At 45.4% G+C, this 26,192-nt stretch overlaps 1 long non-coding RNA gene and 1 pseudogene across 1 annotated transcript; one reads left to right on the forward strand and one right to left on the reverse strand.

Annotated features, from left to right (window-relative positions):
- Positions 1 to 203: 203 nt before the first annotated feature.
- Positions 204 to 9,338, forward strand: LOC149355963 (uncharacterized; annotated as a pseudogene).
- LOC149355964 (uncharacterized) lies at positions 4,325 to 17,913 on the reverse strand. Its single transcript, XR_016291592.1, has 3 exons — positions 17,801 to 17,913; positions 17,673 to 17,717; positions 4,325 to 5,532 (listed from the first exon to the last, which is right to left on the reverse strand). It is a non-coding gene; the product is annotated as an uncharacterized LOC149355964 (long non-coding RNA).
- Positions 17,914 to 26,192: the final 8,279 nt, after the last annotated feature.

Here is a 26,192-nt window from a genome sequence, read left to right on the forward strand (position 1 = left end):
AAAAAGTCAACTATAACACGCAGGAGAATGACGCATATCTGCGAAGAGACCCCCCGCTGTGTGCAGTGATCAAGTTGCACACTCTGCACAATCATGCAACAGCAAGTGCAGCTGCTCTTCGCCTTCTGCGATGCAGTGAAGGCACAAAACAACTTTTCCATCAGTACTTTGCCGATGGACTTACCCCGGCTGACGCGATACGCCTTCACGAAGCATCTCTGTGTGTTGAAGGTGACACTGGAAGCCTGCTGAAACTTACCAGTGGTGCACTTAACCCAAACAAAAGGGCTGCTTACCATATGTACAAGAGCTGGCGACAGGAGCATTACGGCACAGTTTCCGAACCACTGGGGAGGCTGCAGGAGAAGATTCCTGAGTATGCTGAACAAGGTAAGCGAAAACAGGAGGAGGTCCTGATAATAGATATCTCAGTGTGAGTGATACAAACTTTTGTGCAACATGTTAAAGGAAACCCCCTTTTTTTTTCCTTGGATGCCACTTGCCAGTGGGAATAAAATGCTGCTGCTTCGGGAAGTTTACTTCTGACCCTCCACAACGGTTCCTTTCTGTATATCACCCTGTGGCTAACAAGCAGCCATGTCAGTATGAAGGCTAAACCAATTTTGTAAGAGTTTCCAGTCCAGTTGCTTTGCTCAGTGACCACACCACAGCACGGGAGCATCCATGCATATTGTTGCTAAACTAGCAATACAGCAGGACCTCTTGTCTCTCATCACTAAAAGCAGGCTGAGTTGTGATGTCCTCCAGCAGTCTCTTATTCTGTGCCACTTCAACACAAACTGGCGCACTCAGCACAAGTGCAGAGCTGAATTGAGAATCAATAATTATGGACACAACATTAGACCATATGAGACCAGGAGAGAATGTCGTCACTTTTGCCAGGTTGTGTTATTGCAAGCAGACACATACTTAAAGCTAAATGCATTATTACTGCCCTGGAAGAAGTGAAACAAGTTCAAATATGTGTCTCATTAGCCTACTGAATGTACTGATGAGGGTGGACAATAAACAGCAACAATGTAGTAAGCATGATCGCTTTCTCGATTGCGACACATAGATACTGCATAGCAATACCCCAGCTGGGAATTAAAAGCACCTATTAATAAATAGGAGAAAAATTTTCCAGCTCTCACCTTGTTTATACAAAGATGCCAAAAATGTTGCCTACCATAGTGCACCTTTAGCAATCTATTTAATGCCAAAAATTTATTCAGGCCTATAATGTCAGAAGATAGCTTTCTTTAACACAACAAGTTAGTGACAAATATTTGTTCTGTGCCCTACAAAAGCAATATGCCCTAAACTTTTTCAGCCAATTATTAGAAAACTACAATGTAGCACATCCACCTAGCAGGCAGTGAGCATAAATATGTGAACAAGCATATCTGGCTTGCATGGCTGAAGGCCCAACTGAAAACAAGTCCTTTCATAAAATGCTAGGATGACCTAATACAGCATGAAAATTTTGTCAGTGAAGTGGCCAGAAAGTTTTAATGCATGAGGAATGTTTTTGATGCCAAAAATGCAGTCTTGATTATAGGTGATACAGCCATCACCTGAACAGAGGCCACGGAAATGGTAACTTTAAAAAATATTTGCGCTGGAAAGGAATATTGCATGGCCACCAAACTTAGAGAACATACAATACAAGCATGTTTTTGGTAAAAAAAAAAATAGGAGTTAACAGTGCAGTATTTTTGGAGCACTTTGATAAAAACTTGCAATGGTGCTGATGACAATGTGTTGAGAGTTCTTTTAGTTTTATTTGCACATTTAGCTGTCTTATTTTCCTGGTAAGATGAAAGTGGACAGCTAGTAGCGGTACAAAAAGTTAGATTATTCAGGCACCTAACCCTCTGTTCTATAGAACAAAAAATCTCACCTGACAATACCCATCTCTCATTTTATTGTCCTTCCTACCACACAAAAATATTTTGTTTTCATTGAAAATATGCTCTTTGTCCACATGACAGTAATCCATTGATGCAGGAAAACTTCAATTTTCTCTCTGTCTCAAAAAGGTGATAATTTGTTTTGCAACACAAACTATGCTTTCATGTTATGCCATACTAAACCATCAAAACCCGCTTTTTATGCAGGAGTTGATGTGAAGGTGCACTCAGAGGGAGGGGCAGGAAGCTGGGCAGTTCTCCTGGTAACTCCAATCACGAGGCGTGCCCAGCTGCTTGAATAATCCTCTGAAGTCATCTTCGTTGATTCCACGGCGTCATGTGACTCAACAAGAAGCAGCGTGACAGTTATGCTGACAGAGACATCAGCTGGTGCTGTACCCATAGCAGTCATTGTGCACAGCAGCCAGACTACTGAGGGCTACTCAGCTGGCTTCGAGCTCCCGAAGCACAACTTCCCCTTTTGCTTTGGAGGCTGCGAGGTGGGCACAGGAAAATTGCAAATCATACTTACTGCATGTTGTTTGAAAGAATGCCAGGTAATTGCAGATTACATGAGTTAGGCAACATTGGTTCAGAATATGGGTCTGCTCCAGCCTGTACTTTCTGCAAGCTCCAAGAGGCACTTCTTAACAATATTAGCATTGGCTACAAGCCACGCCTACAACTTTTAAGCTTCAACTGTTTGCTGCAAGAGGAGGTGTGACACTCTGCAAACCTCAAAATCTTGGACTTTTCATCTTGTTTGATAAAAAAAAATCTGAGTTAATGCAAGCCCATACCAATGCTGCCTAAACTCCTGCTTGCCCAACCTGTCAGGTCAGTAGCAGTCCATTTCATTTAAAATTTGAGCCATAAATGAACAAGCTGTAGAGCTGAAGTGTCTGACATGTGAACTACACTGTGTAAATGTCACCTCTACATTTAAATATCAAGCTGGATATAGATTATGCATGCACAGAGTTAGGACCCTTTCAGTAATGCCATCAAAACCGAAGTGAAAAATATCATCATAGCAACACAGGGTAATGTAGCAAGGTTATCTGGTTATCAACTTATCCGGCACCCGCATATATCTGTCATGGGAATGACTTAGCTGTTGCACAGCTGTCAGTATGTGGCTATTTCTTGTCTGCAGGCACCAGAGACTTTCATGACTGACAACAGTGCTGCTGAGAAAGCAGCAATTCTTGACAACTGGCCAGAAGCCAGGCAGCTCCTATGCCACTTTCATGTGGCACAGGCTGAGTGGCGGTGGCTGACGCTTGCCAAGCATGGTGTCAGCCCAAGTGAAACGAAGTCATTGATGGCCATTTTTCAAATGGTATGGAATTTATTCATAATCAGTGATCTAAAATTTGAATGCATATTGAAACAGCAGTGAGTGAATGATTCAGAAGAAAAAGTTTTATGGTTTTATGGGGGTTTAATGTCCCAAAGTGACTCAGACTATAAGGGACGCCACAGTGAAAGGCTCTGAAAATTTCGGCCACCTGGGGTTCTTTAACATGCACTGACATTGCACAGTACACAGGCCTCTGGAATTTCGCCTCCATCTAAATTCGGCCACCGCGGCCGGGATCGAACCCACATCTGATGGTTGGGTCAGCAGCCAAGCACCGTAACCGGTGAGCCACTGCGGTGGCAAGGCCAGGTACTGTGCCACTGATACTACCTCACAGGACGATGTCTCACAAGTCGCATAGTGCATGCATGCTGTGCAGGCCTATGGTATTTGGTTGAAGAATGGGTGCTATAGCATGTCCAGTGCATGACGACACAGCCAATGCATTGACCACTTGTGTTTCAGTTTGTAGGCATCATACACACACTAAGTAATTGCAAAAAGTACAGCCAAACACAGCAGAGCTTTTGCCTCTCAATTCAGCATATGAAAGATGCAATAAAAAAATTGTGGGGCTACTTATGCAGCACAGTAGCGGCAGCATAAGTATCAGCGACAAGCAAGCATAATAAAGACCATTTGCAACTGTGGCGAGAGACAATAATACTGTTCAGGTAAGGAGCTGTACTACATAACCTCATGATCGTAGATAGCGGTATACAGTCGAGCCCACTTATAATGAACTTGACGGTCATGTGGATTGGGTTCGTTAAATCCAAAGTTTGTAGTCAGTGGACTTGCCCCATTACAGCTCAAAAATACAGCCAGAGAAAAGTGAAAGTTATTTCTTTAAAAGGTCTGCTGTGCATGCCTGTTTCTTCGAAGCAGACCCTATCAAACCGCTTTCTAAGCTCTCCAGAACGGTCATGTGCTCGTGGCCAAGCCCTAAGCAGCAGACGAGCTGTTTCAATGACGTGGTAATACCGTTAGTAAATGAGGCACTCACGGCAACTGGTGAAAGCCCTCGTCTCCAATCCTTCCTCAAAAACGTTGTCAGGGTGCAGCGACAAAGCTACTGCAGCGCATGAGCACTCATAATGTACAGTATACACGACCCTTCTGTAAAGCTCTCAAGTAACGCATAGAGCTCCAAATAAAGCTATAGCTTGCCGTGACTACTAGGGTCTTGAAGCAATCTTTCCACCAGAATACAGTCGAATAGGCCTATAAACTAGATGGAAAATAGCACCTTACCAAAAAACAATGGCTGCTACTTTCAATCATACGGTGCACACTGTTCGAGAGCTCTAAACAAGGGTGACACAAGCTATCTGCTGTCTACGAATTGCCTGGACGCGGCAGCCGCGCAGAGAGCAGAGACCCGATTGGACAAGTGATGAATCACGTGACTGGGTGGGCCGGCAAGGCATACCTCGTGACTGGTATTCAAGCTTCTCAAATCGCTGTCATTGACTAGGCACCGGCCATGTGCAGCAGTTTGCTTCCAACACTGCCCCTGTCTAGAGCTTACCATGCTTCTGTTTCCACTTTAAATGCTTTACCCAACAGGTGTGCACGCAAGCACTGACCCAACACCCTGTAGCCTGTTGGAGCACACCTGGCCGGTAGTTTAAGTTTCAAATCCACTTTTTTTTTATTTATTTATTTCGGGGGAGGAAGGGGGAGGGAGAGACAGCTACATTTTCTTTGGGAGATCACAGTAGCGGGGAGGCTGCGGGAGTGAGCTTACAGCGCCTCCTTGTTAGTTATAAAAGAGTTATATAGCCAAGGTCGTTCGTTTTATCGAAGATGCAATGTCATAGCCCTAATAGATTTTTTGACGGTAGCTCTACCTCATTTGTAATAACTGTTAGTTATAACTGCAGTCGTTATAAGTGGGCTAGATTGTATTCATGATTTGGGAATTAATGGAAAACTTGAACAGATGGCTGGCATCAAATTATCCATAAAAACCAGCAAATCTGGAAAAGGGAGCCTTGAAGTGATTCAGCAGGCCTGTTAGGGTTATGTCTCCGGGTGCTGCAAAATGGCACAGTAGCAGGTGGAACTGATTCTTCGTCCTTCTGGTGTCAGCTTTTTTATTTACACAATCCCACCGATGCCAAGGAAAGTCCTGAACATGCACTTGACTTTACACCTGTCTCACCATTCACGGCAAGTATGGACTCTGCCCAGAGAAGATGGCTGCTTTCTCTCAGGGTCATAAGTGTAACACCAGGTAGCCCCAGCAGTGACCTGGAACAAAAAGTTTGTACATTTATGACAATCCTGTGTAGCTCCATGCAGATGTCAATGCACTCCCTCCCAGTTCTGAAGAGTGGTCAGAATCTGGATCACAAATATGGCAATAAAATGACCCATAACAAAAGTTAAAACCTGCTGCCGTGCTTGTAACCAATTCAAGAAGTTGAATTTTGGTAACAGCGTTTCATAGAGGTCTTGCAATCCTGCATGAATGCTTGCTCAATCATTGCCAAGGCCTTCATGAAACTTTTCCTAATGTGTGCCCAAAATTAACGCACCTGCTCATTCTTCCTGGGATCTGTAGCCCAAATTGACAAACTCAACGTACGTTTGAATAATTGTAGCAATTTTGTTCTTGTTCATAATTGAGTGAAGTTTTTACTATTCCGTTGAAGCTATACTAGTGTTTCCTCCTGCTGCTGGACTGCAATACAGCAACCGCTCTTGAGATGGCAGCACCAGTGATGAAAATTTTGGACAGTGACTAATAATAAAGCTAAGCTCTTAGACTGCATGTAAATGTTTGGAATGCACTTCTTATAACTTGGCTCATAACTGAAATATGAAGTTTTTTATGTACTACGCTAGTGTTTAAGTGCTTTTGATCGGCGCTATTCCTTTTTTTTCTTCTTGCAACCCTGCAGATCATGCACGCTGATAGTAGAGGCATTGGAGGCCACCAAGCAAGGCCTTCGCTCTCAAAAGCACGAGGGCTTCATCACCCTCACTGAAGCGCTACTGGAGAAGGAAGAAGGAATGGGTGCTGCTCTTCCAACTGTCAGCAAAGACACGAGGCCACAACACCAACAACTATTCAGAGGCCTCGATTAGGGTCCTAAAAGACATCATCCGGCCTGCATAAAGCATCTAATGTTGTGGCCCTAGCCGAGTTCCTCTCTGTTGTGTGGGAGAAGTATTTCTTGCACAGAATACTTGACCATGCCCACTCACTGGGCACATGCTGCAATATGAGAGGCTTCTGAAGAAACTGCCAGAAGGTACCGAAAACAACATCAGGTGTGACGGAGATGGGCATTATGTCGTCCCAAGTGGCAGTCCAGAGAGCAAGTTTTACACGGTGTACTCTGACATCGGCCTGTGCACCTGCAGCTCTGGACAGCACGGTGCATTTTGTAAACACTCGTGCACAAAGTGTTTGGTGGGATCTTCCCAAATGTACCTCTGCTGACTAGAGAAGGTCGCTACAACCTTGGAAAGCTTGCGCTCGGAGACAACTGCCCCGGCATTGATTTCTTCGAAGGCCTCCATGAGAAGACACAAGCGCTCCAAAATTCTGAGTGCGGCGAGGCTCCCACCGATGTTCTTGGAACACTCCCTCTACCTCAATAGCTGCAACTACCCAGTGCAGCCCTCCAGAAAGTAGGGAAACCTCCAGTGCTCAACCACTGAACCAGGTTTGCTATGGCGCTATACATTTGCAAGACAAATTACGGCAACTCTATGTTAGCCGGAGTCATTATAAACCATAGTCATTGATGACAAGTGACTACCATATTTTCTGGTGTATAAGACGCACCCGCCATATACGCAAGCTGTCATTGAAAAAGTTCGTATATAAGATGCACCAGTGTATAAGGCGCACCCCAGTTTACCCAGTTAGGCTAGTGAGGCTTAATAAACCCGCTTGCGTGACCATCGCAATATGCACCGTACCTGTGAGAAATTCTTAAGCAACGCTAAGTGATTGAAAAAGGCAACACTCACGCCATACCCGCCCACGTTTTAGCAAAAAAGAAAGAAAAAACGAATGAGCTCCCCATGAGTACATCTTGTCTTGGCTTGTCTTGACAATGGCGAGAAGTGCGATTGTCGCCATCTTTTGGCATTTCTCATTACTTTTGCTTGGGGCCTCCGAAACAGCCGCACGTTTGTGCTCCCGAAGACGTCATCCCTGCTGTTTCATGATAAAGTTCACCTAAAAAAAGTTGCGCAAGGCAGTTCCGGTATTAAAGCATTAACCGTGTTACAACCGCGTTACTGGTAGTGATATTTTTTCGGTGAAAAAAGCTTGAGCATGAACCCGAGTAATCCCTGAACTCGGAAGAAAAAAACGAGAAATTCGCATATAAGACGCACCCTTGTATAGGACGCACCAGCAAGATTTTTGAAAAAAAAGCCGTATCTTATATACCGGAAAATACGGTACATTTTTTGTGGTGGAGAATTTAAAATTCTGTGAAATCATAAAGAAAAATGTGCAACATTTTGCAGGAAACATAACACACAAAATAAATACATGTTTATTTCTAAAAAAACCCTTGTACTTCAAATGTACCTTCAGTAAAATAGCATGTGCTGGTTGTAGTTCACCATCAGGTAATACTTGGTATTCCCTCCACTTGAAGAATGGTGCTTGTTTGACAAAATGTCTCCCAGTGACTACTGATTTATCTCTCTAAGTCTGCCATGGTGCACAATCTTACACATGCTGTTGTGGCCATGCATGCAAGCCAGGCACAGCCATGCATTAGTCTGGCCTCGGACTTCCCTCACTCATTAATGTAAAGCCTGGTACCATAGAAGATAAAAACCCAAGAATGGATGTTGAGCATTGTTCGAAACTAGAAACTTTTTGTCACTACCATTAATGCTTCTTTCGAAAGATGATAGTATCATGACTTTTCCTATACAGGACTGTGAACACGTTGCCACTACAGCCGCCAAGCTCGACACGTTCACTTGCTTATGTATATGCAGAGGTCTAGCATGTCACAGCATCACCAAAACTGTGTAACAATAGGCTGGCTTTCATGGGAATTAAAAAAAAAACAATCACATTTTTATCATTCTCTCGCTCCGATTGGTGTCTGCAATAACAAAAAACTAAATTGTGGTTACTAACAAGAATTCTGCGGAAATTCTTAATTACGAAATTTTCCCCCCCAAAGCAAGCGGACCTAACAACAGTTCATGCATATTTTAGCCCATGGAGGAAGTAAATTTAAATTTAGTGGAGAGGCCCAGATGCCACTGTTTGTGAAGCCACCCCATGATCAGACGATGTGCTTGCACCACCTGCATGGCTCATCATCCTCCTCTCACATGCCTCTCTGTTGCCCACAGCAGCAACAGCCTACACACGCCGAATGGCACGCTGCCTCTTAGCAACCATGATTCTGTTGCTACTGGCACCATAAAGAAGGTTTATGAATAATATGTTACTTCTACCACATATGCATCACAAAACTTCGCTCATTTTTCGATGGAAGAAAGCTTAACGAACCGTGTCATGCCAGTATCTTTGACAAGTATCAGAATCACACAGCTCAGCTTCCTCTTTGCATGCAACAGATTATAACAATCAGCCCATGGGTAGGCAAACAGCAGCCTTTAAGCAAAAAACTGTTAGTTTAGTTTGTGTGTGTTTCAGGAACTGGAGGAAGACCCTTTTGAAGCCCTCATAGACGCCTTTCGGCACCTAAAGGCTGAAGTTAACAACAACCAGACATGCATGAAGCACACAGCCAGACTTGCGAAAAAACTGAAAAGCCTTCCAAACAAGCAGAACTTTGTCACAGCACTAATAAACATGTCAGCTGCAGTCTGCAGGGTTTCAAGGTGCCGAGGCAAGATAAGTGTGCAGCCAACAAGCATCGCAAGGAGACGACCTGGCCTGCACAAAGGCTCGAAACGTGTCCCACCAGGCAGGCCATCAAAGAAGGCCAAGCGCAGTTATTCGCTGTGTCGCAGTGTGGCAGACAATGTCCCAGCTGCAAAGTGACTGTCGACTGCTACGTCTACGTCAGTCTGAGTGTGCCTGTGCGTGTGTCACATATATTAGGAAATTGGAAATAGAAGTATGAACTAAAATCTGGAGAAGAAGAAGGGGATGACGATAAGCATAAGCAAGAATAAAGAAGCTGAAGAAGAGGTACTCGGTGAGGTGGGAAGAGTTGATTGGTGGAGAAGATTTGATTTGATTTATTGGGGTTTAAGCGACTCAAGCTACGCCGTAGTGAAGGGCTGCGGAAATTTCGACCACCTGGGGTTCTTGAACGTGCACTGACATCGCACAGCACACGGGCCTCTATAATTTTGCCTCCATTGAGATTCGACCGCCGCAGCCGTGATCGAAACCGCATCTTTCAGGTCAGCAGCCGAGCGCCATAACCACTGAGACACCGCGGCGGGTATTGGTGGAGAAGAGAGCACGATGACGACAAAGGCAAGGATGACGTGTACCAACGACGAGGCTATAAAAGCGCGAGGGATACGTGGCACAGGAGGGAAGAACAGAGAAGTGGAGGCTCCGGCGGGTCAGGAACACCTTAGCTGGAAGAGAGCAACACCGTCTACTGCTCCGGTGATCTCGACTTCTATGGCATCGCACCGTAGACTACCTGCCATTCCTAAGCTCGTTCCGGGGGTCAACGGCTGATGGAACCACTTGCTACGGCCAGGGGTGCCTCCAGCACTGTTGCCACCCATCCGGGTGGTGCCCTCCATGCCAACATCTCCAGCAACGCCTCCACGAGCACTTGGACCAGGAGCTCGTACGACGCCGCTAACGCCGCCACCAGCGACGCCAGCCTGAGCACTTCGAACGCCGCCTCGACGCCAGCTAACTAGATGCCACTTACTGGACCCATGCAACGCATCAGCAGCACCGAACCGTGAGCACATACGCCAAACACTAGTAGACTGGCTGTTCCAGGGTCATGTATAGTGGTAGTCTTTATGTTTTGTGTTAGCTTTGTTAGTTAGTTTTGTGTGTTAGGGTTTGTGTCGCGTAGTGTGTATTAAATGTGCGTCTGTGTAGGTACACCTGTCGCCTAGTCCATTCTTTCGGCCTGAGCGTTCTCGGGGAGATCCGTGATAGTGTGCCCATGGCAGAATCGTGTATACTGAAACTATACGACACAATATATATACGAGCGGGAAACAACAAAAACAACCTGCAGCGCGAGCTATATCTGGATCACGGATTAATCAACTCATCAAGCACATCCACAGTAGCAAGCAACAGTGCCCTACCGTACGCTTGTGCCCAGAGACGAAGGTACTGGTACGCCCCACTGTGAACGAAGCTCCCAACATCCAACTTTTAGATTAGCTTATTTAAGGCCAGTGCTTGCACTCCTTCGTCTCCATCCTATCCGCGACTAAACGACTGCCACAGCTAGTGCTTCAACATCGTATTTGTGGCGTGCAAGTTCTGACTGTCGCACTTAGTTGGCACCCATTGTTGAAGAGGCACCGTATATTTTAAGTGTTTAACATCATAAGGGACGCTGCCCAGTTTGCAGGAAATATAATGCTTTAGATTTTCACACGGCTGTGTTGGGTTTTCTGACAGGTTACCTTTTCGCTGGTTGGTTATCGCCGCAGCCGCCAGACGCGTACACTTGAGTTGGACATGAACTGTGGTTTGAGGAAGCTGTCGTGGCGTCCCGGCGATGACGCTCACATGTCGTTCGAAGCGAAAAACTACGCTTCGTTCCGGGCATCTCTTGTGGCGGGGCTCTTCGCTGCATGGAGGATGGAGTCCGCTGTGTGGGGCACATCGAGCCTACGTAGCTCGACTCGCTGATCGCAGTCACCGAGGGTCAAACCGTGGTAAGCGTAAGTGTTTCATTAACTTACATAGAGTAACTTTGAAACAATAAAGACGGAAATAAATTAATTTTGCAGCGAACTTAAACCGGCACTGCAGAGGCTGCAGAGCGCCAATACGATTATACGATCGGATCGGATTGGATTGAATACAACGTCTGACTTGATGGCAATCACGATGTTGCTGCCGCGCCAATTTCGTGATCGATGGAAAACTGGCACTAATCGTAACCTATTTGTTCTACAATTTTGCGAACTATTTTATTTTATACTTATTTTACAAGATGCACTACTTTGCGTGCATTTTTGAAAAAATTGTTCCAAATCTGCTTGTGTTATTACTCCGCCAAATTGGGCAGACCTTGCTTTGTTGGTTGGCCTGTTGGTGGAAGATGGCTGCCTCCAGGGTGCAAGATGCATTTCTTAAAAATTTTTATGCGCATTGCTCAATGGCACATTGCTTGGCTGCATCTTCGCAGTGTTTCAGCAGCGATTTCTAGCAGTTCCCTTTGTAATATGACGAGGCATTTCTTCTTAATGTGTGAAGTAAGCCCCCGCAAATGCTTTCAGGCGCTTCATCGCATAGATTTTGTGTATTTCTGGAGGCATTGCGATTTCAGCGATACAGTCCGCCGCTGCTGGTCTGTATTTTTTACCCTCCAGTAGCAAACCTGTTGTGTGCTCTACTTCTGGTATTTGGTGACTTCTCATCACGACCTACTCTTCTCTGTATCCCTCATTAGATATCCACCGCAAAACACTACCGTCGTGATGTGGCGGCACGTAGTGGAAGCTGTGACGCCAAATAAGGTTTAGTGGACCATTGTCGAGGTGGATTAAATTTTGGTGTTGTTACATTGTCAGGACATGCTCAAGTGCCTAGCACGTGCATTGTGGTGAGATATTGGTACCGACTTCAAATTGGAGAACCGCAAAATGCTTTGGTCACCTTGTGCTGAAGAACGTGCTATTTGGCTGGGTCGGATTTTTGCTGTGCTGTGGGCACGCAGTATGCAATACAAACCTCTTCTGGTTGTTTATCGCCAATTTATAAGCGTGTATGCTTTGACATCTTTGCCACTCAGTAAACAAGTTGAAATGAGTTACCTGTCTGTGTTGCATATGTGCCTTCCCACTGTAGTTTTTCCTAACACTGGCACACTATGCATTCGACCAAATAAATGTTAGTGTACCAACCTCAAGAATGCGCACTTAACGAGAATCAAGTGTGTGTTAACTAAACACACACTTGATTCTCGTGAAGTGCACATTCTTCATGAACAGTATTATTATTTCGTGACTAAACTATGAACACTACAGATAGCAAAAACTTTCCTTGTTAAAGGGCATATGGGGTACTCATGCAAGCTGTCATCCAAAAAGCTGTGGCTATCCCATCTTTCAGCACAAGTTATAGGAAACACACAAAACTGCAATATTTCATCATTGCGAGCTCAAAATAAAATTTTGGCTCATAACAGCACGAACAGCTCATGACAAATGCAATAACAGGAGGACTGACATGTCCAGATGTGAGTTGCAGGTAGTGTAAGGTCTGCTGAGGGGTGTGTTCAGAGTTCACTTTGAAGCTAAGTAGTTGCATTATATTTCAATTCCTAACAGGCAACCTGTGATGAAGCCTACTGCGTTGGTTGCAGTGCCGCAACACAGCCTAGCGAGGGGGGCAAGCATTTTGTAGCTGCACCTGTGGTGCTTTTCCATGCCACCTGCTCGCTTTTATAGGCATGAGCATGTGTGCTCTGTTGAAGCCACATGTAATGTATGCCAGCTGACTGCGCTAAGATGAGAGCATCTAGGCAAGGGATGTTTTCAGCCAAACATACATATCTAATCATTCATAATGTGGTTGCTGCCAAAGCAGCTGACAGCAGCAGGCTTTAGATGCACATTTAAACAATCTTCATTTTTCATGAGATGTGTCACCTTACAGGGAGGGCGTCAAAACTCGTCTGCCACCCATAAAAATTTGTTGAAAGCAAATGCACGTTGGTGACACAGGTGCGGTCCGATTCCACAAGGTGCCAACTATGCCTGCAAAGTGGCAAGAACCACTATCTGTTGCCTGCGCCTGTCTTTAACATGAACTGCACTAGCACCGCTGAAGGTTTGTTTCCAACCTGTGAAGCAGCTCAAGGAGGCGAGGTGCACGTGCACAGAGCGGCCATGTGAAACAGCTGGATTGCAGTGCTGCCTGGGCACTGCAGGTTGCCCATGAACACAACGATGACGAGTGTTAAATCCTGAATGCACCCATTTCACCGAAGCGGTGGCCTTGTGGTAAAGCATCCGCATCACATTCGGGAGTTGCGGGGTTCGATCCCCAGTGCCGCCGGGTACCCACCGGTTTCTTTGATGGGTACAAGATTTCCCCTGGCCTGGTGCTCAGCGCATGTGGGCTGAGATGCGTGGAAAAAGGGTCTAGGCCACAGCTGCCTTGACGGATCAGAGATATGTTCCCCCGTCAAGCAACCCTAAATCCGCCTCATGTGGTAGAAGCCCGACTTGTGGCCCTTTTCTCATGAATGTGACGAAGTTCTCTGCCTTTGACAAAGTTTGCTTTGTACCTGTCTTCAAGCCCACAGTGACGGGATCTGAAGGCGCAGGCTCCTTTCCCAAGCAATGCAACCCTAGGAAGCCGAGCACCAGGCCGGGGCATGACTTGCACCCATTTTGAGAAAACTGGTGGGTACCCAGCCGGCAGCAGGGGTTGAACCTACCACCTCCCAAAGCTGAGGCGGGTGCTCTGCCATGAGGCCACGGCCGCATCAACCACAAAATAATGCTAGCTAAACTCAAGCACTGGGGTTTCTGCGGGCAGTTTCTTGGCATAATTCAGTCTTACTTGTGTTCTCGATTGCAACAAGTAAAAATAAACAATGACTTATCTGATACTAGGCACATCGTTTCAGATGTACTGCAAGGTAGTATCTTGGGGCCATTGCTGTTTATTCTCTATGTTAACGACATTGTCTGTATTAGTAGACTTCCAATTTTCGTCATTTATGCTGACGACACCACTTTATTCTTTAGAGCTGCACAGTTGCCATATCTCGAAAAACAAGGCACAAAATGTTTGCAGTTGCTCCTAGAATGGTCTGAAAATAATTTATTAAATATAAACACTGCCAAAACGAAGGCTGTGCTTTTCAGGCCTTGTAATAAGTTGACAAATATGCCACCACTCTATTTAAGGATCGGTTAGTCACTTTATAGAAACAGTCCCGGCGGTAAAAAGCTTTGGTGCTATTTTTAATGAAAGCTTGAACTGGAATGATCACATTGATGTGGTGGTGAACAAGCTTTCAAATGTTGTCGGTATTTTGTGTCGACTGAAATCTTTCATGCCGAAGATTAAGAAAATGTTGTACAGTGCGTTGTTTTCTTCTGTTGTAAATTATTGCTTTTTGGTATGGGGTGCCACGTCTTTTACGAATATTAACCGCTTGTATCTCCTTCAAAAGAAAGCTTTTCGAAATGTAATGAATGCTCCTCGGCTAGAACACTCCGAACCGATTTTCAATGAACTTAGACTTATACGTTTGCCACAGCTGTTTGAAACTTTACTTCTACGGCAGTATAAAGCCCGTGTTGATAAAACTAATTGTCCAACGCTAAAGCTATCAGCCTTGCAATGCGGAGAACAAAAATACCCTACGTGAGCGACATTAAAATGGTATGTACCAAGGATACCAACAAATTATGGTTGTCAAATGTTGAGCTGCACTCTCCCATGGCATTTAAGTAAGGAGTCCAAAATGATTAACACCTAATACCAGATTTGTTATTTCTGTTTCTTTTGTTTTCCAAAAGTGCCATGTTATGTACGACTGCAATGCCTCTGTAGGGTGTGTCGGTTTCATCAAGCTTTTCCATTGGCTTTTTGTTGGCACACCCAACATCGTCATGATGTTAAATAAAATAATTCTGATTTCAAGTGTTTGTCAATGCAACTTTCAAGTCACCTCCAAAAGTAAATTATTGAGGTCGCTTAATTATTTTCATAAAGCAGTTAAAAGTATAAGAATAATTGCAGTATAGGTATTTGGAAGAAATTCCTCACCAATATTAATTACGATGATTTTTATGCATCAACGCAGCATCATGAAGAGTGCTTCACTGTTTCACGCTTTGTGCTCAGCGTTAGTATGCAATGACACACTACTTCATAGTGGTGCAAGTAGCTTCTTTATACAGTCATTGCTATATGGACATCAAATGCTCTCCTCGCTACTTTTGCTCTTCTGTGTTCACCTTCTCTGTCATTGGTCTCCTTGCCATGTCCGCTTCGTTTAACTAATTGAATGAAACCTTAAACGTGAATGGCCCTGTGTGGTAATGCAGCGGCAAAACCATTCTGTTGCACGAACCAGGATATAGGTTTGATTCCTGGTCTCACGTACATATTTGCATACATTTTTGCCCCCATCCTTTTTTGATATCTCTGTTCTCTGTGTTTCAGCAAATATTCCCTATCCCTTTTATTTCCGCTGGTCACAGCCCAGCCATAGCTTAAGATAGCACATATAGCAATTGCTGCTGCAGGCATACATATTTTCCTACACTTTAACAACAACAGACTTGACTCCATTTTAGGGTGTTACATTAGGGACTGGGATTGACAAGATATAGGACATTGCGGCAGGCACAAAAGTGTGATGGGCAGAATATGGCGGCAATATGGTATGGCTATGATAGTGGTACGGATTTCTCTTGCACACTAAGTATGAAAATCCCAGTCTGCACATAATTTTAAAGCACACCGAACAACTCCAGGTGAGAACATTGAGAGCAGCATAAACTGCACTGACTCTCTAAGCTTGCTGAAAGCACTCCACTCCAAAAAATTCAGTAAAATTGTTATTAGAAGATACCAAGCACCATACAGCAACAGCCACAACACATGGAAAACAATAAAATTATGCTGGGTCCCGAGCCAAGTCAGCATATGCAGTAGCAAAAGAGCTGAAGGGAGTGCTGCATGAGCACATGACGAGAAACTAGAAAAAGTAAATATTCCGCATAGATTGCTTGAAGCTGATGGATAGTAAGCTACAAAAGAAATAGCGGACCACTTCAGATAATGCAATCAACAATAAGGTACACCTGGTAAAGCAGAACCTCGGGCAAATCAAAGTCACGTCGAAACCAAAGAATGCTTTATTGAACTTATGCCACCTCACATCAGACGTATGCGTCTTACACATAACTTCAGGCCACCGTGGTGGCTCAGTGGCTATGGTGCTTGGCTGCTGACCCGAAAGACGCAGTTTCCATACTGGTCGCAGCGGTCGCATTTCGATGGAGGCTAAATTCTAGAGGCCCGTGTACTGTGCTATGTCAGTGCACGTTAAAGAACCCCAGGTGGTCCAAATTATTCCCGAGACCTCCACTACGGCGTCCCTCATAGCGTGAGTCGCTTTGGGATGTTAAACCCCACGAACCACAACCCACATAACTTCATGCTAATAAAACAAGGAAAACCTGTTTGTGAATTAAATGCAAAATTGGTTACGGTAAGACATTTTTTATGCAGAAAGCCCAAAGAAGTAAAAAAAAAAGCATTTTACAATTTCTACATAAAAATATCTGTTTGAATCTTAATTTACTGTTAGCAAAGATTGCCACAGCAGATTTACAGTGAGTAAAGTTCCTAAAAGAAGGAAATATCATAAAGAAACTGCAGCACATTAAAAGCTAATGGTCTCTGACTGCAGCAACCACTTTTCAACCCTGTGCTTGGCACATGGATAGCCTTAGTTTCTAATGCTCCATAAATCCAAAAACACACATGCTTAACACGAATCCAAGGTGCTGCGCTGCACCATGCCTCATTGCCTGCTCTGCACTGGCATGTTTCACCCCATAATTTCAATATATGCCAGTCAGGCTCTGCATACATTTAGAGTGTATGTGTCTGTTAAGACATTTTTAATTAAAAAAACACATACTCTGTGTGTGTGTGTGTACGTGAATAAACAGCTCTTGTCAGAGCTGCCTGTCAATGAGAGGGCACCGGGGTGAAAGCAGTTCGCTTTTGAACTGCGCGTTGAATATTAGGGAAGTTCTTGCAGTTTTTTCAGCACACCGACAATGGTGCTGCAGAGTTTCGTTGCCATACATTGCAGATGTATGCGGTATTATTTGGTGGGTTTACAAGACTGTTAGGGAGTCACCACGAGCGTGTAGTATGCTTTTCAATAGAGAGTCTGCTATCATCTGTGTATGCACGCTTCATGAGGTGGAAAACTGAGTGTAGTACTCCCAGAACAGTGCCTTCACTTCACTGCTGTGTGCAGCTAGGGCATCAGCACTTTAAACTGGGCAATTGTGCTCGTGCTCGGTGCCTCAGCTCTTGACAGCATAAAGAGAATGAAGCTATGCAAACGAAAGTGTCATTCTTTTTTGGTGCTTTTGTTCATCTTCTTGGCCTCAACTTGCACTTACGGCGTCTCTCATAGCCTTAGTCGCTTTGGGACGTTAAACCCCATCAACAAACAAACAAACAAACAAACTTTAGTGTTGCGTCAGCTCGCCACCTTGTTCGAGTCAGCAAGGTGACATCGCTTTCACGGCACAGCAACCTGCCAGAGAGAAGCAAAACAAAAATTTAAGATCTCACTTACATTTTGTACCACCTCTATAAGAAAACTGTAGCTGTGCTCACCGTTGACGCCGGTTTTGTGGCCGCGATACTCGGCCGAAGAAATCTCGAGCCTTCGGGTACTCCGGACGTGCGCGCCGGGTTTCGACAAGCGCGCCCAGCCAAGGAGCGCCGGCGGCTGGCGTAGAGATGGCGCTACGCACGCAGGCGATTTATATAGTGCATTGCTCGGAGTAAGCGTTCATGAAGAAAAATATTTTAATAGCGAAGTGTTTTAGTTTATACACTACACTACATACTCGAAGAAACATAAGCGCGTAGTGCGTTTTGTTTTCTTACTATTTTTGTTTAGAGTGACGTAACCGGAACTTCCGCTGCTGCACTTTCGGGTGTTCGGAAAGACGCCCCGCAGTCCCCAAAGAAACGCCCGCACCGCGGCGCGCCAGTCGGTGCAAAATGGCCGCGCCCAGGAGAGGCTCAAAAATCTGGTCTATAGGCGATTAAAAATCACCCTCCTCCTCTCTCCCCTCAACTCGTACGCGCGGGGCACCATAAAAAAAATAAAGAAAACAGCTCCGGGACTGGGCTCCGCCCATGAAAACGTCATTCGCTGACGTTCGGCTTACAACTTCCGGTTGTCGCACTCCCGAGGAGCAGCGTGCGTCGGGAGCGTCTCTCCGGTCTCGGGCTTTCTTGGATTGCGGCGCGCGTCGGGTTTCTTTGCTAGTTGGCAGAATGGACCCGTACCTGTTCCCGGCTCACACAATGTTTTATTTTTTTGTGCGCTGGTTCGGCCGTCTCACCGATGCTGCCAAGTCATGGCGTGAAACACCGTGCATATACTGAGCCTAGCTGTCGAATGATGTTGGACACCCGGCTGCGGGATCGCAAAATCGCGCCGCCCGACTTAGAACACAAGGAACATACGGTATTACGGTCGTAAAACGGACGGGAGAGTGAAAGAAGGTCGGGACCGAGTGTGCATGTCGAAGCAGCAGCCGAATGTGAACCGCAGCAGTACGTAGCCGTCAGGCCAAGGCCCTCCGCGACAGCTAACGCTTCGAATTCGTCCTGTGCCCTTAGTAAATGCGGCACCTTTTTTTTAAGTTCTCGTAGATAAAATTGTCTTCCATCGCAGATCATATCGTGTAAACGTTCATACTGATCGCTGTTAGCTGGAAACTAACTTTCCCGGCGGGAAGAAACAGTGTCGGCAGCGACTTCGGTCGAAGCTTCAGGTGCTTGACATTCATGCCTGACTGTCGAACGAGCGCTGGGTTATAGTAGTAAGCGTCAGGTGCGAAGTGTCGACCGCAAACGCGGAGTCTTCGGCGGGCGTGCGACGCTGGCAGTCCGATGCGCTCCATCCAGGCTGCTCGCTCACGCACGTCTCTAGGAATAACATGCCTGAGTTATTCACCTCGCCAGTCACTGGGTTTGCAGCCGACGACACAGCAAGGCGTATTCATCTTGGGCGGTCGAAAAAGGCACTGCGAGTGGCTCCCGAACTCGCGACAGAAAGAGGCGGCAGAGGTAAATTAAAACCATATGCGCGAAGGCAATGCCCTCGCTCGCGCTTGCCCGAGGGGGTCGCGCGGCAGCTCGAGCGCACGAGACTAAAATCCGCCCGCAATAGGAATGTGAGGTTGTCCCTAGGTTTCCCTGTTGCATTGAACTGCATGTGTTTTGAAAGTACCTAAAAGAAGACACAGATGTCCCTAGTTGGGTGTAACCTGTCACCAGGATTTTTCTTTTGCCCTTTTTCCACTTTTGCCTTTGTCGTCACCGCAGCGCGAAGATCAACATGCCGGGCAGCGTGCGCGTTGGCGACAGCCAGGTGAAGTTTCTCGAGAGAGTCCGAATCCCGCTGCAGAATACGGTGAACGTCGTCACCTTTAGCTTCGGTGGAGCCACAACGGAGACGCTGCCAGATCTTGTCCGGGGAATTCACCTTCGGCCTCAGTTAGATTTCATTTGTGTTTACGTGGGCGGAAACGATTTGTTCGTTCGAAATAGCGATACAGTGTCAACGATCGTTGCACGCCTCGAGGTAAGCCACTTTTACTGATGTTCGTCATTGTGTGCCGCGTTTTATAGTCTGGAAGTGAAGCACTGGGTAGTGTGTGGGATCTGTTTTGTGTTTAAGGTCATGCTGCTTTGCTGTTCGAAATCGGCGACAGAGGATAAAATTGCTTAAAACAAAGTACACATTTTTTCCGCGATTGTACTTGGTTTACTAGTTGCAAGATGGGGCTAACCTTTCTCCTTCCGGAGCAGTTTATTTTTCATGTATGCTTGTGTTGTTTGGTGACCCTCAATGCGGGAGCTTGTTTTCGCAATGCTGTGGAAGTGCAGCTTAGTGTCGTAGTTGTCTTTGAAACTGTAGGTCTCGTTCTGTATAGAACTTTCAAATAAAGCTGGGAGCTGTCAGTCTGTGCATGTCATCGATGCTGGAAGTGCTGAAGAGGCAGATGTGGAAAACACGTGCTTGCACTTTGCATTCTTCTGCATTCCTGATGTAAAAATGGTCTTGCAAAAACAAAGCATTGTTGTTCACTGCTCATGATCCAATATTTTCTATGCAGGAGATTGTGGCAGAAGTGAAGCAGTACGCAAGCCACATTTTCGTCTACAAGATAGTGCCCCGAGGGGACGAACTGGGGCGTGAGAAGGAGGCTGACCGCCCTCACCTGAACAGGCTTCTGGTGCGGCGCCTTTCCAGGCTAGGTGCCACAATTCTCAACTTTGATGTAAGCGTGTTTTACATTCTAGAAATGTCCTGTACTACTTACTCATAGCTTGCACTGATGTCACTGAAAGAAATTCTAGGATATGCTTAAACCACTAGCTCCTGCAGTATGCATTCCACATCATTTCAGCACGGCAGCACGCTATATATCGGCAGTCCAAGCGCAGCAGTAGCTGTGGTAGGAAACACCCGACGAACAGAAATTTTCTCGCTGTGTGAGCGAACGAAGGCGCACTGAACAGAGCGATAGAGCTTGCGTGTGGTGCGCATTTAATGAGCCAACTTTGACCACAAAAACCGCTACCATCAAGTATGGGGTGCATTCTTCATAACAGGTAAATTTGCAACTTCAACTGTCGAGTATGTGACAATGGTGAAGCAAGGAAAGCGCCAGTGGTTAACCGGATGTTTTTTGTTGAAATGGTGACCACTCAAGTAGCTCTAGGAGACAAAGCTTGACTGGGCCTCATCGCTTCATGCTTTGTGCCAAGCATGAAAATTTCGCATAGTGCCAGCACACAGTGAGACAATACACAGTGAGAAGAGGCAAGCTGAGGCCCATGCAAAAACAGCATGCGAAGGCCAACGTAGCAGGGACGCTGATTTAGCCTTGCGTAGGGTGCCTTGATGCATCGTTCCATATCAAAGCAGGTAGATGACGACAATGAGCGATTGAACTAGTGGAAGCAGACGAAGACGACAACGAAGTTCTGGCTGTGTTCTCGGTGCCGCTCGGAGCTGCTCCCTTCGCTTGTGCAAATAACAATATATTCTTTCCCGCAACAATATCGAGGCACCCTAGCCATGCACTGATCTTTTTTCATCCCGCCCACAGCTGACAGCAGAAATACATGTTTTTGTGAACTGTCTATTTTTTGCAGCAAAAAAGAAACTAGCATTTACTGGCAGTGCAATATTAACACCTCGAGATGAGCTAACCCAGCTCAAATAGCCTAAGAGTAAAGAAAGTTTTCCACTGACATCTAAAGTAGAAGTTCGCCTTCCTTGAGCTTGCATTGCTGACAAGCTCTCACCTACGCACTAACATAGGAATTGTGTGATTACTTTGATTTGTGTACTTTCAATCGACAGCAGCAAATTAGCTGACAATGTGTGTATTTAATGTCCACAAACAGGCTAACGCCTGCGCTCTTCTCTGCTTCCAGTCATGAGGGGCCAATTTTCTTGCACTGTCGAACCTTTTCCTCGTATTGAACGTGCACTGACACGATCAGTTGCCATTTTTAGCCCTAGTGAAAGGACTGCGCATTCAGAAGAGAAGACATTTCCACGCACAGAGAGCAAAGGAGTTGGTTGCAGCACAAAACGCATCTGTTTATCCACATCTTGAAGCATGCGTGGCAGTCAAGTGGTTCGTAAACATGGCCGCCATAGCAGTGATATCAATGACGTGACATCATGACCAAGCTATGTATAGCCTAGGATGGTTCACGTTGTTCTCAAAGCAGTGTTGCAGATCTACCAATGCAGTGTACTGCCAGCAGACAGCAATGAAGCTGGACAGCTTGCATGACTTTTGCAGAGTTGTTCAACCATCTGATAGCCACTCGATTCTAGTCTCCATACATGTCATCGTTTTTACATACCTCTGCTTCTTCTCGGCAGTATTGCGTACGTAACCTCCATTTCCAGGAGCACCTCTGACTTTCACTTCCTTTGTGCACGCAGATATGAGGTGCATTCAGTGGTAAGCTGGAGCTGGATTTTTAAATTTCTTGTACAGAAGGTTTAATCAAGGTACTAAAATAATTACATTGCTAGTACTCAACACAGCCCTCTTTTAAGTTTTTTTTTGCCAGTTGTTGGCAAGTGCCTATATATTGTGAGGAAAAATTATTATTTCAAATCGGTTAGCGCAGTTCATGCATTCCTGAGTGAACTTTGTTGTTGTGGGACCTCATTACGTTCCACCTCATACATTACCTCATACATTTTAAAGCAGGACAAAGAACAAGCAAACTCGGTGGTGTGAGGTTGGTCGAATACAAATGATGTGGGATGCCCCAAAACTGCACTTTCTCAATACTAGTTGACGCAGTCTGTGAAGCAGTTTGTGGCGTAAAATAGTCGCGGCGGGGACTGTTGTTGGCAGCCAGTGCCATTTCCAGCTTATGAAAGCTCTATTCAGTCAAAGTTGCTGTTTTGTTATTAGAACACAGTAATCAGTCGATATAGGCATACTTCACTTTGACCTTGGTGTTCTTTTCAATTCTGTTCGCAGTTTTATGTCTGCAGCTGTATACATCAGCAGTCTTTATAAGCCATTGTATGGGTGGAAGATTGTGCCCTCTAGTTTTGTACCCATGCAGTTACTATTTGGAATATTTCTTTCAATGAACTTCCTCTTTTCATCTGCATGTGATGAAACTGCACCTGCTTTGTCTCTGGCTACTGATGCATGACAGGTGCGTGCCAGTGGCCTGAAAAACCTTGCCATTTTTCTGTATGCCTCTTTCCTTAAAAAATTACATAGCTCGTTCAAAATATATGTAAAGGTACTGGTGTTGAATGGTAATGGCCTGTACAACCCGCCTGATCAAAATTATGCCTATTTTCCTAGCACCTCTTCCTGACAGCTCAGCGAGAGCCAAACCTGGAGATGCTTGCTGTGGATTGGTACCATGTGTGCTGTGTTTGCGGCATACAAGCACTGGCTTTTGTTTAGAGCCGGGGAGTGGCCGCCCTCTTTGGTTCTGAGCATCGTGGCAGGACTGAGGAAGCTGCAGCCTGGTTTCAAGCACCGTTTTTTATTTTATGTTGGGCCAAGGGACACCACCGTGGAGGATGTGAAGGATTCAGATTTGGGTTCTAACAGTTCTTTGAACTGCTTCAGTGAAGTGTTAGAACAGCTCTTTGAACTGTTAACAGTTCATTGAATCCTAACCTGAACCTTGTAAGTGAACAACATGAACTGGTGGGCGAGTTGGTCTGACATATCTAGTTAAGCAGCGCTACGGCACAGAGCCAAAGGGGAGAAAGGGACGAACACAGCGCTGAACTGACAACAAATGTTTATTCCGGATGCTAACAGCATATATATACTCTTTTGCACCTTAGAAAAAAACAAAGAAACAGAGAAGAGCGGGAAGTATCAAACCCAGTCACTTTGCGCATGCAGCTGTATCGCGTGTACATCGATCATTTGAAATCAGGAAGTTGTGCTCTTTCATCGAGATGGCAACGGAAGGAGTGCTGATACAATTTGCACCCAGCTTCATGATCTCAGATGCCTCAATAATCTCTCGTGTAAGCTTATCCTTGTGTTTGGTAACTACTTGGCTGTTTTTGAATTCTGGGTAACACGAACAGTCACGACAGTGAATACCTATGTGGCGGGCCGCGTTCTTAACATTGTTTGCATGCTCTTTAAGTCTTTCATTTAGACACCGGCCAGTTTGGCTGATGTATGAACCACCACACGTCAACGGGACTGAATACACCACGTTGTCTTGGCATGCCAAGAACAGAGGGAACAGAGGAAATTTGCTCTACATGCGTAGAGCAAATTTCCTCTGTTCCCTCTGTTCTCCCCTTGAGTTCTTCAGCTGTCTTGAGGCCTTCCGGTTTCAAAACAAAATCCCTCTACGACATCTCCCAGCAAACGAAAAACCTCTCAGAGACGTCTAGCTAGATGTCTCAGAGAGGTTTTTGGTTTGCTGGGTCTGTGATGTTGGCACCCGAATCAGAATTGGCATGCACTTAGTACGCTTTTACCTGTGCCGTTGGCAAGTATGCCTTTTGAAAGTAGCTGAATCAACGACATCGAGAAACTGGTCACTTTTTCAGGGTCTCGACCTATGCCACATGGGGATTACACCCATGCACATCTTATATACATTTGCTTCCATGTCTGTAACTGCACTGCTTGTGCTGCATTTACATAGTGATGATTCTTTTATTGTACCGCAGAGGCGGCCTAGTGGTCTGAGCACCCACCTCGCATGCAGGAGATGCGGGGTTCCATCCCCATTGCCGCCGGTACCCACCGGTGATACAATGGGTTCAAGCTTCCCCTGGCCCAGTGCTCGGCTTAATCAGGGTGAAATTCTTGGGAATTGGTCTTTGACCCCACCTTGAGCAAACGAAAAATGCCTTGCGCCATGGCGCTCTTTGGCCGCAGATGCCCTTGCACCATAAAAATCCACTATCATCATTATCTTTTATTGTGTACGATAATTCAGCATCAAAATGACATGTTCATTGTGCCCAAAGGCCCTAGATTTTTGTGCTTTAATGAATTTGAAAGGTAGAGATGTGGAAAATGTCAGTGTGTGTAGTGGTGAAGAAATCATCGCTATGGTTTTGTTTTTTGAAGCCGTGGTCCTTGCTGACTTTTCCATCACTACAGATCTCCCAGTACTATTGCCAGGTACCTTTCATTTTAGTTTACTGCTAGTTACATGCTTTGTTGCAGTTTTTTTTACTCCTCTGCTCTGTGCTATGGTCTTACCATTTGTAATGATATCCATTCACCACATGTGCAAGGTCCTGGCAGTGTTTTGTTCTGATTTTCGTGCAATCCTCCTGGTGCCCCTGAGCTACTGACTGCTGTCAGCTGCTGGGGAACCGGGCTACATGGAGTTGGAAAATAAACAGTTCTGATTTTGAGATACTTTGTAGACTCCTCAGTGATCAGCCACTGCAGTGGTGTGCTAGCTGTGAGCAGCTACAGAAAAAGGCTGCTTTGTGTTCCTTAAAGCTGTTGTGAAAGGCATTACTTGTAAAAATGTGAAAAGTTAACATGGGCGCTGCTGTTAAATACATTACCAAAGGCGCATTGCTGTGCAACTTGCGACTGAAACTAGTGCATACTTCCAGAAATGTGTTAAAAGTGACTGCAGTACAATGCTGCTTATACAGCACTGTTCGTTGCTAATGGTTACCATTATTTTTACTCGTCTGTGCATTGCACTTCAGCCTGCAGCTGTAAAGTGCAATGAATGGCTGCACTGAGTAACAGGAACTTTATGAAGAGCGCAATTTTGCACTGCTGCAGTGCTGCGGGATCCTAATTTTGCAATACATGGCTGCATCATTCAGTAAGACATTTTTATTAAACCTGGTTGGACGGTCATACGGCCAAGACAGGACCTGGTGTAGTCCAGATACTAGCTTAATTTTGCCAATTATACCTTGTGGGAAGCCAGAAATGATGCATGATGCTGAAAATCAATTTATGTTGACATGTATTTTTATGCTATGTACGACATGGAATGCACTTTACAACCTTTCATACCCGTTCGGGCGCGGCGCGCACGTATAAGGAGTTTACGCTTTTAAACGTTCCGAGAAAAATTCGCACTTTGTTGAGAACAAATTCAAAACGTTGGCATATCATAATATCACTAAAAATCAGTATGATGCCCTGTGGCGCCACCTGTCGGTTTTGTAACAAAATGCGTTTGCACTCTGGCGCCATCTGTTGACTTTATAAGAAAACGCTTTTATAAACACCGTTTCCAAGATGGACGTCTCACTCTTTGGAGCGTAAGTGGCTGTCTGCATTATTTCTTAATTTATTCGAACTAGCTTCTTACCTGAGACGAGTATCGACTGTAGTTAATGCAAGATAAGGTGCCCTGCACGTCTGTGAACGCATTTCTTTTTGCGGCCGGAAAGATAAGTACGTTTTGGTCGGAACAGCGATCGCGCCTCGCTGTTGCCTTTTTTTTTGCAGCAGCAGAC

The sequence above is a fragment of the Amblyomma mixtum genome, chromosome 3, assembly GCF_055824585.1.
Source record: "Amblyomma mixtum isolate Tamu chromosome 3, ASM5582458v1, whole genome shotgun sequence".
Taxonomy (NCBI): domain Eukaryota; kingdom Metazoa; phylum Arthropoda; class Arachnida; order Ixodida; family Ixodidae; genus Amblyomma; species Amblyomma mixtum.